Source organism: Silene latifolia, chromosome 10 (genome assembly GCF_048544455.1).
Source record: "Silene latifolia isolate original U9 population chromosome 10, ASM4854445v1, whole genome shotgun sequence".
Taxonomy (NCBI): Eukaryota; Viridiplantae; Streptophyta; class Magnoliopsida; order Caryophyllales; family Caryophyllaceae; genus Silene; species Silene latifolia.
Genome location: NC_133535.1, coordinates 98,783,994 through 98,798,372, shown reverse-complemented (window position 1 = coordinate 98,798,372; position 14,379 = coordinate 98,783,994). Strand labels below are relative to the sequence as shown.

The following is a 14,379-nucleotide window of genomic DNA, read 5'->3' as shown; positions in this document are numbered from 1 at the left end:
GTCCTTTAGGCGCGAGCCTATCAGCTACGTAAGTAGCCTCTGCCTCAACCAAAAATCCGATTTTGGCTCATTCTTCCCATGTTTTGGACCATGTTATGCATGATTTAGCATGTTATAGTCATAAAACAAATGAAAACATGATAAAAGAAGATTTTTACACCCTCACACTTACATGCTTGGCTTATGGCGAGAAACTGACGTAAGTGTATCAACTCGTTTGGTCGGAAAAACTCGGTTTAAAACCGTTTTGGTAAGTAAAAAGAGTCTTTTGTTAAGTTTAGTGATGGTGTAGTGGTCTAGATGGTCGGTCAAGTGATTTAATGCACGATGACGATACCAAACAATGTGTAAGGTTTGTCGTAAACACGTGTCAGATTGTGAATTAGGAAGTCGAGTCGAGAATTTTAAGGGAGAAAAGAGGGGGCGGCCACTCGCGTAACTCTCAAATGGTTGCATTTGAGGGGTATTTATAGGAAAATGAGTGGTTGTGTGAGTTTTGAGCGACGTGGCCACTTGGGCTGCTCAAAGAGGCGCGAGCCATGTAGCACGTCTTCGAGGTGTCTTGTCGCTTTCACACAAGTGCAATCATGATTTGTTCTATCCTAGGATTTGGATGAACATGTTTGGTACTTGACTATGTAAGATTTCGGGAAATCTTAACGTAGAAGCATTTGAATGGTTTTCTTTTTTGTGTTTGACCCGGTTTGACTCGTTGTTGTAGTCGGGATTTGAATTTTGAGTCGGGTTTTGGTCCGGTGTCGGTTTTGACTCTAGTTAGTGTCATTGCGACCCCGTCGTCATGCATTAAACACTCCAGGTACTTTTGAAAAGTTTTGAAATGTTTTATTTTCGAAATGTTTTATGTTTTCCGACGTAAAGTTGTACACAATTTATCGATCAAACGCTGCGATTCCTAAGCATGTTGTAGTCCAATAATCATTGGGTGTTTGTTGGAGTCTCAGCAGATACTGGGTATCTACAACATGTTATGTTTGATGAAATGCGAGCCTATGAATCCTTGCATTTTTTTACCCATAACTTATCTTTTCAATGAGACTTGTAAGCTTATACACCAACTCGAGTCTCATTAGACCATGCATATAGTTGGATAGGAAGGACTAAGTCGACTTGTAGGTGTTGTATAATCTAATCGATTCGGCTCCGGGACCCAAACCTTCTTAGGGATTTTAAGCTTATACACCAACTCGATCCCATCACAACAATAATTGCTTGCTTATAATTTGAGAATATGTTTGTATGATCAACTCCCATGAATCCCCTATTAACCCACGCCCTAGTGCTTTTAATCAATTGTTTACATCTTATTTTAATCACCTTGCTTGTTTTTATTACCTTGCTTTCATATTGTTGAATAGTTTAGTTGATCTACTATCTCAACCCAAATTGTGACACCCTAAGACACAACCATTTGCAATTGAAAATCCTACATCAATACCCGTCCCTTGGGATCCGACCTTTACTTGCCTCTTTACTAAGCGTAGTTAGTGAAGTTATAAATATTGTTTTGGTTAGGTAGCTTTTGACGACGAGTTTTATATACCGACACCAAAAATGGCGCCGTTGCCGGGGACGATGCTAACTTGATTTGATTTTATTTAATTGTTTTTAGTTGTGTCTTTCTTTACCTTGGGGAAGTCAAACTCCTAAAGGTTGTTCTAATTGTTTTCGAGTTATTTCATATTTTGCATGTCTAGGAGATCACAAGGTAACTTGTTACCCATTAATCTTGAAATTGAAAGAACTTTGACCAACAATAGAAGACTTGCTAGAGGTACCGTGAGAGGTATTGGAGAAATTGTGGACATTCAACCAAATAACATTGAGTTTACCGACCCTTTTGCAAGAGAAGGAGAGGACAACCCAATACAAAACCCACCACAAAATCAACCCACAATGCCTAAATTTTCATCACATTCCGTACCAACCGAGGAGAACTTACCACATGGTACTCCTACACCACAACATTTAACCGGTAGTTTCATTGCAAAATCCGCCTTTATACAACTAGTCAAGAGAAGTCAATTTGGGGGGATGCCTAGTGAAGACCCTCACTCACATATGGAGACTTTTTGTAACTATTGTGATGCGATTTCTCAAACCGGAGTTACTCAAGATCAAATCCGATGGGTCTTATTTCCTTTTTCTTTGATTGGTATCGCGAAACAATGGTTGAAAAGCCTAGACAAGGCTACTCTTGGTATTGACTCATGGAAGAAGTTAGCACTTGCTCTCTACAAGAAATTCTATCCTCCGGAAAAGACTGACATGTTGAGAGCCCAAATCACCGGGTTCAAACAAAGGGATGAGGAATCTTTGTATGAAGCATGGGAGAGATTCAAGGACACTTGTTGTTCTTGTCCACATCATGGACTTAACGAGTGGTTCCTTGTACAACAATTTTGGAATGGTCTATATGAAGACTCCCGAAACATTCTCAATATGGGATCCAATGGTATGTTCACTGAAGTTGATGACAATCAAACATGGAACAAAATTGAGGAAATGGCGGTTCATAACTCTTAATATAGTAGACCTCGGAAGGCTACTAGAGGAGGAAAGCATGAGGTAGATTGCATTACACAATTGGGTGCTCAACTAAGTGATCATATTGACACCATCAATTTTAAGTTTGAGAAGGCCATGGCTAAACTTGAAGAGGCCTCCAAATCGCCCAAGCAACATGTTAATGCTATGGTGGAATCATCATCAATTCCACGTGGAGTATGTGAGAGTTGTGGAACTTTAGGACATGACCAAAGTTAATTTAGGGGAACAAGTGAACAAGTGAATGCTTTCTAAGCATACAAGAGTGGCACCCCTTATTCCAACTATTACAATGAGAACACCAAATTCCATCCAAACCTTTCATACAAAAGCCAAAATGTTCAAAACCCTCAACCAACATACACCCCACCTCCAATGAGAAACCAAGCTCAAAGACCCTTTTACAGCCAAAGCCAAGGTTATCAAAATCAACCTCCATACAATCAATCCATTGACCAAGGCTTTGATGTTCAAAAAGCGGTCCTCCAAATGCAAAAGAACCAACAAGAATTTTTCACCCAAATGCAAAAAGATAGAGAAGCAAAAGACATCACCATCAACAACATACTAGCCCATGTCAAAATGTTGGAAACCCAAATGACCCAATTAGCATCTTCTAACTCTCAAAGACAAAAGGGGCAATTACCACCTCAAGGTAATCCCCCAAGATATGAATCGGTTAGTGTTATCCATTTGAGAATTGGTACAAGATATGAAGGGCCGAAGAGGCCTATTGATGAAGATGTTGTGAATTCTAGTGACAACCAAAGAGTTGAAAACTCTAAGGAAGAAGAAGAACCCACCACCATTCAAGAAGTTTCAAAGAATAAGAATGAAGAGAAGGCTAAAGAGAAATAGCCTATTGTGATTAGACTTCCATTTACAAGTCGTCAAGCTAAGCCTAAGTTTGATGAATAACTTGGAAAGTTCATGGAGATTGTGAAGAACTTAGAAGTCTCAATTCCATTCACGGAATTTGTTTTGGTAAAAATTTACCGGATATGAACGTTTTATGTGAGTGATAGTGAGTATTCGAAATGCCGATTATGTGTAAAGTGCAAACGATAGTTACGACGAAATAAAGACAAACGAAAAGAAGGACACGAAGGATTTTTGGTGACGTGGAAAACCCGGTGTGGGAACAACCGCGGGGGGGAGTCGGAATCCCGCCAATTTTTGCACTATAATCGAGATTTCGTGAACAAGTAAGGAAATTAAAGTATAATATTGCTAGAGAAATATCGCCAATCGTGGATGGATTTTTTAGGAGTGAAGTGTTGCTCGTTCGTCCTGATGAATGCCTTGAGGGTTTCTCTTCTCATGCTTATATAGTTGTAGGAGTCAGACTTAGGGTTTTTTGAGCTGCTTCTGCTTCTATTGCTAAATTCTTGGTCAACTCCCTAAGGAATAGGGGTTGGTTATTGACTTGGTCCTTATCTTCTTTTGCACATGGGCTTTTCAGTTTACACAATTTTGTGCTTGTTTACTTTTCAATCCCATGGTCCCCTTTGTGCCACCTCAGCGGTCCTTCTCTCCTCTCATCCACCAACTACCGCGCGCCACGTTGCCACTCTTAAGCCAATCTTTCTGCCAGTAAAATAATGCCACGTCACAGGTGATAAGTGGTATTTTTTATCCATAACAATTGCCCCCAAATTTCCGTCTCAAATAATTTTAGGCGGGAATTTCTGTTTGCGATGCGGAGAACTGACGAAGTTTTAACAGTTATCTTGGTTTCTACAACGTCCCCACTTAATGCTTCCTCAACCGCCGTATTTAGTTCCCCACTCCCCCATGAACTCCTTTTTTTTTTATATAACTCCCTCGGTATTCCCCTCTTTCTCTATCTTCTCACTTTTCCATCACAATCAATCACTTTCATCTTCCTCTCTCATAAACTCTCTTTCTTTCTGCCGACTGCTCTTCAACAGGTACTTTGTCTCCTACTTGTTTTCTTTTTCTTTCTTTGCACATCATGTCACAAAAAACCGCTTCTTCAACCTCTGCTTCGGATCCGGTGATGCCGTCTGACGTTTTCCTTTCCAGCGGCGTCCTTTCCGCCAAACACTCTTGTGATTCTTACTTCACCCCCGAGGATCTTGATTATATCAAGAAAACCTTCGGTTTTTCTGATGATGTGGTTTTTCGCATCCCAACCCCTGGTCAAAAAGCCGATTCTGTGAGGGAAGGGTGGATATGCTTGTATGAGTATGCTTTCCATCTGGGTCTGCGATTTCCTTTTCCTCCCATGATCCAGGAGTTTCTGAACCTGAATCACTTGGCCATCTGCCAAGTAGCTCCGTATACCTGGCGGACTTTGCTCGCTATTGTGGCTATGACTAGCCGATTTGGCTATGATATCGGTCTTTCAGACCTCGCCCACTTGTTTTCGGTCAAGTCTCTTAGCCGAGGCCAAGTGACCATCCCAGTTCGGGATGGGGAGAAAAATTGCATTCTTTTTCCGGTGAAACCTGATGACAGCAAGTGGTTTACTCGTTTCATCTTTGTCAAAGTCGACACCCTTCCTCCTCCGACTGACTACATTGTCAGCGTCTGGCGGTCAACAGACGGTATTTGCATGCCCTTATTCCTGTGTATTTCTCTTTGACGCTTATTCTTCCTTACTTTGTGTTTTTTGCAGGTCTGTGCCACTTGCCTCGATCCTCCGACGGAGCTGTGTCCCTTTCCAAGCTATTTGGTCCACCCCCTGAGCATAGGACTTTCCCCAATCTGGTTCAGGATTCTGCTTCTGCGGTGAAGGAAACAACAGATGAGAAAAAAGAATCAATGTCGACTGGTGTGTTGTTCTTCTTTTTTGACTAAGTTCTATTTCTGGATGGTTGATATTTCTGATTCTGACTTGATCTTTGCTGCTTCCAGGCTCTGCAAAATCTAGAATTTCGCTGGATGATGTCCTGGCTCAGAAAGAAAAGGAGCGGGTCGCCGTTGCCCCCAAGCCTGCTGAGAAGAGAAAATCCACCCCTGCCTCTGGTTCTGGACCTCGTCCTAAGAGAAGGTCTGCTGCCGTGAGCCGGGCTAAGGAGCAGTCTCCTATTGAAGCTACTCCTCTAGCTGTGAGGCCTCCATTGCCTGGCCACGTGCAGTCTGCTTCTGGGGATCCTCCGGTTCCTAAAACTACTCCTGCTTCTAACCCTTCCATGTCTGCTTCTGCTTCGATCCCAGCGTCTGGAGCCGTCCCTGCTTCTGGAGCTGCTCCCGCTTCAAAACCCACTCCTGCTGCTGGGGTTATCGTTCTTACGCTTCCGGATGATTTTGGAAGGGCTAAGTCTGCGAGTAATCTGGACTTCATGAACCAGATGCTACTTCCTGCTCCTAGGTCTGCGTTGAACAGCAGGGCTTTGCATGATTTGGTGGATCGTGCAGCGGAGCACTCTTTTGAGGTAAACGGATTCTGATTGCTTCATTACATATCTTTATTTTTATTTTTTATTTTTTTTTACACTCTTCTTTGGTGTGACATTCCTTCCAGATGGCTCTATATCTGCGGGAGAAGGTACCTCGTCAGGAAGCAGAGAACGCTAACTTCCAGAAGCAGATGAAAGAAGCCATTGAGGGCAGGCTTAAAATTCAGGCTGATTTGGACAAGTCCCAGAGTCTGCTGTTGGAGGAGGCTGCTCAGAAGCAGAAGTTGCAGAACAGTCTTTCTGCTGCTGAAGGGCGGATTTCTGGTGCTGAAAAGAATGTTGTTGACGCTGAGAAACGTTCCTTAGAAGCTGAGAGACGTGCCTCTGAGGCTGAGAAGCGTGCTTCTGATGCGGAGGCTCGTACTTCTCAGATCCAGGAAGAGAAGGCTTCTGATGTGCAGGAGTTGAAAGAGACTTTGGCAAATGCTCTGTCCTATGCTACTCTAGAGACTAAGATTAAGTGTATAAAGGCGTTCCAGAATGGTAAGCATCCGGCTTGGGACTTAGGAGCTGAAGAGGAGAAGCTTGCTGCTGCTTTCCCGGATGGTCTGAACCTGGATGTGCTTGCTGGCTTAGTGGAACCTGGTGTTGCTTCCGCTGGTGATCTAGATGCTAAGGAAGAGGTGAATTCTCCTGCTCCTGGTACTCAGGCAGCTGCTTCTGAAGCTGTGGAGCATATTGACATAGATTAGCTTTTTATGCATCTGAAAGACTCTTATTATGTTTAGCTAATTTCTGGCCCTGCGGGGCGTAACATTTTATTTTGAATAGTTTTAATGTGTTTTGGTCTGGTTCTGATACCAGACGTACTTTGCTTTTGAAACTTAAGTATTTTCTGGTGGATATCTTTTTGTGTCGTACCGTTTCTGGTGCTTTTATTTGTGCATGCACGTCGTTTGTTTGGACATCGTTGTTAGATTGCTAGCTAAGGGGTCTAGTACGCCCACTCGCCCAGAGGAGCCAGGTTTGCGTGGGTGCTAATGCATCGCGGGAGGCTGGCTGTCCCGGTTGTACGTGCTTAGCCACGGACACACGCCTTCTGTAATGAATACAGACTCTGCCAGATTAGTTTGCATTTTATTCACTTGGCAACCTTTGGTGTGGTTCGGTCAGCCCAGAAAACCAGAGGTAGCTCTTCTGCCCATTTGCCCCCAATCTCCTCCAGCTTCTTTTTCAAGTTTTCAACGATAATCTTATTCTTTGGATACTGACTTGTCCGTTAATTTGGGGTTCCTAGGAGTAGATTTCTGCAACGAGATATTCCACCTAGCACAAAAAGCTTCTCTCTTATTTCCAATGAATTGGGACCCATTATCACATATAATTTCAGATGGAATGCCAAACCTGCATAGATATTGCGTTTAATGAAAGATATCACCTGGGTTTCTGTAACCTGGGAGAATGACTCTGCTTCTATCCATTTGGAGAAGTAGTCCGTCATGGCGAGCATCTAGACTTTGTTTCCTGGTGCTCTGGGTAGTGGTCCCACGATGTCCATTCCCCACTTCATGAAGGGCCATGGTGAGATAACCTGGTGCAGAGGCTTTGCTGTCTGGTGGTAACGTGGGCGTGCCTCTGACAAGCGTCGCATCTTTTTGCGAACTCAATGGCATCTTTGCGCATTGTGGGCCAGAAGTATCCCTGCCTCAGTGCCTTGTTGGACAGGCTCCTGCCCCCTGCATGGTTTCCGCATTCTCCACTGTGGAGAGCATGCAAAACAGCCTGTGACTCTTCCCGATCCAGGCATCAGAGGTAGGGTCCATCGAGGGATTTCCTGAATAGAACACCATCAATTAGTATGAATCTGGATGCTCTCATTTTAAAGCTCCTTACCTCCTTCTTATCTGCTGGTAGGACATCATTCTGCAACCAGTCTAGGTAGGGTTTCCTCTAGTCTGGAGTATTTTCTTCACTGCTTGTGCTGCACACCTTTTCTGCTTCCTGCTGAGATTTTAGTGTTGCTGGCTCCACCACGTAGACTATTGGTATTGTAGAGATAGTTCATGTCTTGAAGGTTGCCCCCAGGGTGGCTAGTGCGTCTGCTTCTGCATTCTGGTCCCTGGGGATTTGCTTGATGTTGAATGTGACAAATCTGATTTTCAGCTCCTTTGCTACGTCTAGATATGCCATCATCTTGGGATCCCTTGCCTCATAGCAGTCATTAACATGGTTTACTATAAGCTTAGAATCACTGCAAACCTGAAGGTGTCTGATTTTCAGATCCAGAGCCACAGCTTCAGACCCAGGATCAGTGCCTTATATTCTGCTTCGTTGTTTGTGGCTTTGAATTCACATCGTACAGCCTGGACTATGAGATCTCTCTGGGGTGACTTGAGGACCAGTCCCACTCCTGCTCCTTTGGCATTGGAGGCTCCGTCCACATGTAGCTCCTATACTTGTTCCCCTTTATCTTCTTCCAGATTCAGAATGTCCTGTTCTACCTGGGTCTAGAGTGCTGGGCAGAAGTCAGACACAAAGTCTGCCAGAGCCTGAGACTTTATGGCCGTACGGGGTTCAAACTTGAAATCGTAACCGCTCAAGTGCATGGACCATTTAGCCATCCTTCCTGATAATTCTGGTTTTCTCATGATAGTTTTAAGGGGATAGTTAGTTATCACAAAAATTGTATGAGACTCGAAGTAGGGACGCAATTTATGGGATGCAGTAACTAGTACAAGGATAAGTTTTTCTAGTGACGTGTACCTGGTCTCTGCTGGAAGCAGAGACTTACTAATGTAATATACGGGATGCTGTGATCCTTCCTGCTCTCGTACTAGTCTTCGCACCGATCGCCGCTTCGTGGATCGACGGATACGAGAACAGTGGTTCTCCGGCTCGGCTTTGACGGGGAGAGGTGGGAGTCTTTGAGATAACGCTTGACTCGAAATGCTTTCTCGTGATCATCCGTCCACTCAAATCTTTGGCTTTTTCTGAGTACATCATAAAATAGCCTGCATCTGTCCGAGGATCTGGATATGAATCTGTTCAAGGCTGCCACTCTTCCAGTCAGGCGTTGGACGTCTTTCGGTTTCTATGGTGACTCCAGCTGCAGAATTGCTTTGATTTGTTCGGTGCTGGCCTCTATCCCCCTTTGGGTCACCATATACCCCAGGAATTTTCCACTGGATACTCCAAAGGTACACTTCGTAGGATTCAGCTTCATTTGATATTTCCTGAGGGTATTGAAAGTTTCTGCCGGTGTTGGTGGTCTTTGTGAAGCTGCTTCGATTTGACGACCATATCGTCTATGTATACTTCCATAGTTTGGCCTATTTGCTCTTTAAACATCATGTTTACCAGCCTCTGATAGGTAGATGCTGCATTTTTCAGTCCAAAAGGCATGACATTATAACAGTAGATACCTCGCTCGGATCTGAATGCTGTCTTTTCCTGGTCACTTGGGTGCATCTTTATCTGGTTATATCCGCTCCAGGCATCCAGGAATGTCAGCATCTCGTGCCCTGCAGTGGCATCCACCATGGCATCTATGAGTGGTAGTGTAAATGGATCCTTTGGGCAAGCTTTATTTAAATCCGTGAAATCGACGCAGACCCTCCACTTGCCATTCTTCTTCGAAACCGCCACCACATTAGACAACCATTCTGGATACTTTACCTCTCGAATTTTTCCTACAGCAAGCAGGTTATCTACCTCTTTGTTTACGACCTGGTTCCTTTCAGAAGCAAATTTTCGTCTTTTTTGCTGCACAGGTTTATAGCTTGGATCCACAATTAGCTTGTGAGTTATCACACTAGGGTCTATCCCTATCATATCATCATGTGACCAAGCAAAGCAGTCTATGTTAGTTCTCAATAACCAAACAAGTTCTTCAATTTACCTGTACACTCAGATCCAATGAGAACAGTTCGTTCTGGATGCAGCGCGTCCAGGATGACTTCGTCCAGCTCTGCCTGGTGAGGCTCAATGTACTCGTCCTGGATGCGCTGGCTCTGTAATTGCTATGCGGGCGAACCGGTCGTTGACTTCAGAGCCACCTTGTAGCAATTCTTAGCTTCTTCCTGGTCCCCGCGTATCTCTTGCACCCCTCAAGGTGTTGGAAACTTCAGGCATTGGTGGTACGTTGAGGGAATTGCTTTCATCTCGTGGATCCAGGGCCTGCCAAGGATCACATTGTAAGTAGAGGGTCGATCAATAACCAGATACCTTACCTGTTTGTTTACACCTCCTGCGTAGGTTGGGATGATGATTTCTCCTAGGGAGTGCTTTGTTTCGCCACTGAAACCAACCAAGGGAATCGCCTTCTTTGCTAGATCTTTCTCGGTGAATCCCATGCCTTTGAGTGTCTCCATCATGATCAAGTTGAAGGAGCTTCCGGTATCCACCAGGATCTTCCTCACCTTGCAATTTCCTATAGGAAGCGTGATGATTAGGGCATCGTGGTGCTGTTCTGGAGTAGACCCTGCGCCTGTTTCGTCAAAGATGACTGACGACAGATTCTGGTGGTTAATCCTGCAGGAGCTTTCTAGTCTGTCTCCTTTAGTTCTGGTTGCGTGCCTCTTAGCTGCTGAATAGGTCAGCCCACACAGCTCCGATCCACCTGTAATAACATTCACAGTCCTAGTGGAATGAGGAGGAGGGGATGGCAGAACCTGATCCGCTGAGTTTACTCTGGTTGTGTTTCTGGGTAGGAGATGATCTAGGTTTCCTTGGTCATAGTGGAATTTGACTTCCTTTCTGAGGGAGTGGCATTCATCGGTGTTGTGGGTGTTGCTGCCGTGGAACTCGCACTTCTTGCCTGTGTCCCTGCTGCTGGGGTTTCCTTCTGGAAGTTTCGGCCATCTGACTCTGCGTCCCAGCTCCTTCAAGGCTTTGAATAGTCCTGCAAGATTGGTGGTAAAACCATACTCGCTTACTTTCGGAGGCAGATCTGCTTCGCTCTTTCCTTCTGAATTTCCAGATACTCTATTCACGCTCCTGCTGTAGGGTTTGGGTCTTTCACTCTTCTTTTCTACTGGAGTTTTTCTGGATACTGGGTCTGAATCGTAATTACCTCTTACGGGAGCAGCGTCTTCCTCCAGCCTCATAACAGCAATTGCCTTTGATTGTACCTCCTCAAAAGTAATGCATGGTCAGGTCCTTGTATAGCTGTGAATCCTGGTGCAATCCTCGGCGGAAGGCTTGTATAGCGGTCGCTATATCGCACCTCGGAATTGACACTTTCTCCTTGTTGAACCTGTTCAAGTAATCACGGGTAGATTCCTCAAACCCTTGCACTATCCGGTAGAGGTCACTGGTCTGCTTCTCTGGCTTTCTGCTGCTGGCGAACTGCTGGTTGAAGGCATTGACTAGGTCGGCGAAGCTGGATATGCTCTTATTCGGTAGGCCGACGAACCACTGCAGGGCTGCTCCTGACAGTGTTGATCTGAATCCTTTGCACATACAAGCTTCCTTTAGAGATCCAGTTGTGGTTATCACCATCATTTTCTGCTTGTAGTGGTTGATATGGTCAAGTGGATCTGTGGATCCATCATAGAGTGTCATAGCTGGCGGCACACATCCTTTAGGAACACCGACTAGGGCTATATCATCCACGAAAGGTGAGTCTGCGTAGCTGTCTTTGGCTGCTTTCTCCAGCGGGCGGGCTACGCCTGGTATCCTATACATCAGCTCCCTCAGCTCCTGGTATTGCTGCTCCAACGAATTACCTGCTCTTGTAAGAGGGTTAGAAACAGGCGGAAGAGAACCAGCAGGTGTACCTCCTAGCCAGGGTGCTCCAGAAAATTGGCCTGGTGCTGGGTGACTGGTTACTGGTGTTGCACTGATTATGGATCCAGGCTGCCATCCTGGTGTCTACTGTAATCCTCCGATCCTAGCCAGGGTGCTCCAGAAAATTGAGGACAGGTCCAGATTGCCATCCTGGTGTCTGGTGTGCGGGGGTACCTGAAAAGGGTGGTAGGTCAGATCCTGATGGGGTGCTAAACAAAGCGTTACCTGTTGTCTGTTGCAGACTGGGTAGATTATCAAATGACAGGCATCCCAATCCTCTGGGCTCAATTAGTTCGCTGGGTGTTATTACTGCTAGGTCTAGTCTGGTGACTAGTTCTGATGGAATTGATCGACACGATCCTCCACCGCTGGTTCTGGTCGGAGCCTCTGGTGCTGATGCTGGTTTGGGCTGGACTGCTGTTACGATCTGTGCAATTAGGTTCTTGTTGTCCTTCCTCAGATCCTCAACGGGCCGACGCAGAGTGTCCATCCCCTGAATCATCACCTGCATCGGATCAAGCGCTGAAGATCCTCTGCTTCGGAGAACTTCTGCGCCTGAGCCTTCCTGGTTCTGGCTTCTGGATACAGCTTCACTTCTGTTGGGGCTGCTTTCCCTACTGGATTTGGACTGACTGGTTGCACCTGCTGCCTTTGGAATCCGTGGTAGCTTCTGAAGCTGGGGCATGGCTCTGGTTGACATGCTGACGGGGATCGTCTGGCTGGACGTTGGGGGTGCACTGACTGATCCTGCGGATGCAGAGGTAAGTCCTGCTCCAGAAGACAGGGCTGACATGCTCTGGCTGCTGGAAGGGTTCTGGCTGGTTCCAGACATGGTGACGGCTGGTTCGGTCTTGCGAGGTTTGGCTATAGAAAATGATCACTATGCCCCACGGTGGGCGCCAAATTGTTTTGGTAAAAATTTACCGAATATGAACTTTTTATGTGAGTGATAGTGAGTATTCTAAATGCCAATTATGTCTAAAGTGCAAACGATAGGTACGATGAAATAAAGACAAACGAAAAGAAGGACACGAAGGATTTTTGGTGACGCGGAAAACCCGGTGTGGGAACAACTGCGGGGGTAGTCGGAATCCCGCCAATTTTTGCACTATAATCGAGATTTCGTGAAAAAGTAAGGAAATACAAGTATAATATTGCTAGAGAAATATCGCCAATCGTGGATGGATTTTTTAGGAGTGAAGTGTTGCTCGTTCGTCCTGATGAATGCCTTGAGGGTTTCTCTTCTCATGCTTATATAGTTGTAGGAGTCGGACTTAGGGTTTTTTGAGCTGCTTCTGCTTCTGTTGCTAAATTCTTGGTCAACTCCCTAAGGAATAGGGGTTGGTTATTGACTTGGTCCTTATCTTCTTTTGCACGTGGGCTTTTCAGTTTACACAATTTTGTGCTTGTTTACTTTTCAATCCCATGGTCCCTTTTGTGCCACCTCAGCGGTCCTTCTCTCCTCTCATCCACCAACTACCGCGCGCCACGTCGCCACTCTTAAGCCACTCTTTCTGCCAGTAAAATAATGCCACGTCACAGGTGATAAGTGGTATTTTTTATCCATAACAGAATTAATCAATCATATTCCGGCCTATGCGGAATACATGAAAGATATTCTTACAAAGAAGAAATCCATCCGGAAGCTAGAGACTATTGCTTTCACTAAAGTGAGTAGTGCTGTCCTTCAAGGAAGTTCACCTCCAAAACTCAAAGATCCGGGAAGTTTCTCTATTCCATGCACCATTGGCGACACTACAATCAACAAAGTATTATGTGACCTTGGAGCAAGTGTGAGTGTCATGCCATACTCGGTGTGCAAAAGGCTAGGAAAGGGAGAACTCAAATGCACCAATATCACGCTTCAAATGGCGGATCGATCGACGAAGACACCTTTAGGGGTATGGGAAGACGTGCCCCTAAGAATTGGCAAGTTCTTCATCCCGGTGGACTTTGTTATTGTTGACATGGAAGAAGATTCCAATATTTCAATCATTTTAGGAAGACCCTTCTTACATACCGCGGGAGCGGTGATTGATGTAAAACATGGAGAGCTCACACCTGAAGTGGGAGATGAAACAATCACTTTTAACCTTGACAAGTCAATGAGAGCTCCCCGCTTACATGAGCCATGTTTCATGATCGATCATTATAGCCGAGAAAGTGATAGGAAGAAGTTGGCATCTCAATGCAAAGAACAAGCTATGGGTAAAGAATCACCACCCATATGGAAGAAGAAAGTGGATAATCTTCAAGATGCTCCATCCAAAGAGCAAGGAAATTTCAACAATGAGAGCTTGAATAGCCCACCGTCAATCATGACAAGAGAAGAAGAAGGCCTCATTGGCCATGATAACAAGAAAGAGGAGTTGTTTCCATCAACTCATGATACTATAGGGAAGCAAGATAGTGAAGTATGTGGTTTATGGGATGCCGAATTCGATGGGTTAGTTAATCCCTACATTGGCAATGCTATAGACCAAGGCTTTGGTGACCATCTTGACTCAAGTTACCACCATGAAGAACACCACGTACAAAGGTTTATTGAAGATCTTTATAATGACAATGAACAAGCCTTCGACAACTTCTTCAAGGTATTGAGCAACATCAACAACACCTTGGCTATGCCCCCTTGACATCTCATCTCAAGAATGAGAGTTTG

At 44.9% G+C, this 14,379-nt stretch overlaps 1 non-coding gene across 1 annotated transcript; it reads right to left on the bottom strand.

Annotated features, from left to right (window-relative positions):
• Positions 1-2,286: 2,286 nt before the first annotated feature.
• On the bottom strand, positions 2,287-2,393 carry LOC141610361 (small nucleolar RNA R71). Its single transcript, XR_012528266.1, has one exon. It is a non-coding gene; the product is annotated as a small nucleolar RNA R71 (small nucleolar RNA).
• Between the last annotated feature and the right edge of the window lie 11,986 nt (positions 2,394-14,379).